Source organism: Enhydra lutris, unplaced genomic scaffold, assembly GCF_002288905.1.
Source record: "Enhydra lutris kenyoni isolate GAN:26980312 unplaced genomic scaffold, ASM228890v2 scaffoldscaffold49, whole genome shotgun sequence".
In the NCBI taxonomy this organism is placed as follows: Eukaryota; Metazoa; Chordata; class Mammalia; order Carnivora; family Mustelidae; genus Enhydra; species Enhydra lutris.
In genome coordinates, this window is record NW_019154133.1 from 5,603,312 (window position 1) to 5,604,381 (window position 1,070).

Consider the following 1,070-nt stretch of genomic DNA (forward strand, 5'->3'; position numbering starts at 1 on the left):
TAAAAATAGTACAAGATGGCTTTTGATTGAGAAAAAACTTAAAATGCTATATAATGCAGCAGGACCCTCAGTATTAGATGTTGAAAAGGCATCTAAAAACAGGTAGAGTATCCGTTAGTCCAGAATAAAGGTGGGATTTTTTCCAAGGGTAAACCTAGCACAGAGGCAAGAACTTTGAATGACCTTTTTCTTCTTGTCTGCATTAAATGATTTCTGTCATCTTCAGCATGCTTATAATGATGCCAATTCAGGAAATATTTAAACTTATTAGGGGTGCCTGGCTGGCTCAGTTGGTAGAGTGTGAGACTCTTGATCTCAAGGTTGTGGGTTCGAGCCCCACTCTGGATGTAGTGATTACACCAAAATAAAATCTTAAAAAAAAGGAAATATTTAAATCTATAAAAGGATAATGTTGATATAGACATAAGATTCTTTTTTTTTTTTAGATTTATTTATTTAACAGACAGAGATCATAGGTGGGCAGAGAGGCAAGCAGAGAGAGGAAGTGAAGCAGTCTCCCCGCTGAGCAGAGAGCCCGATGTGGGGCTCGATCCCAGGATCCTGGGATCACAACCTGAGCTGAAGGCAGAGACTTTAACCCACTGAGCCACCCAGGTGCCCCTGGATATAAGATTATTATAATTTTATTTTAATCACTTTCACCCTTACCACCTTCCAGAAATGGAAGTATTTCCATGGATACATTAGGTGTCATAATTATAGAAACTAATGATAGATATGGTTCTTAAAATTCATTTGAAAAGACTCTTTTCTATATGGACAACGTTATATGAATTTTGAAATTTGAAACTGAAATAATACTATTAAATTTGTGCCCCTCCACCTGGGTGGCTCAGTTGGTTAAGCATCTATCTTTGGCTCAGGTCATGATTGGGGTCCTGGAATGGAGCCCTGGATTCAGTGCCCTGCTTAGTGGGGAGTCTATTTGTCCCTCTGTCCTTGCTCCCACTCGTGCTCTCTTTCTCTCCCTCTCTCTCAAATAAATATATAAAGTCTTATAAATAAATAAATAAATAAATAAATAAATAAATAAATAAATAAATAAATAA

The 1,070-nt window shown here is 37.0% G+C and overlaps 1 non-coding gene across 1 annotated transcript; it reads left to right on the plus strand.

Annotated features, from left to right (window-relative positions):
- The first annotated feature begins 275 nt into the window (after positions 1 to 275).
- Positions 276 to 348, plus strand: TRNAK-CUU. The gene has a single exon. It is a non-coding gene; the product is annotated as a tRNA-Lys (tRNA).
- Positions 349 to 1,070: the final 722 nt, after the last annotated feature.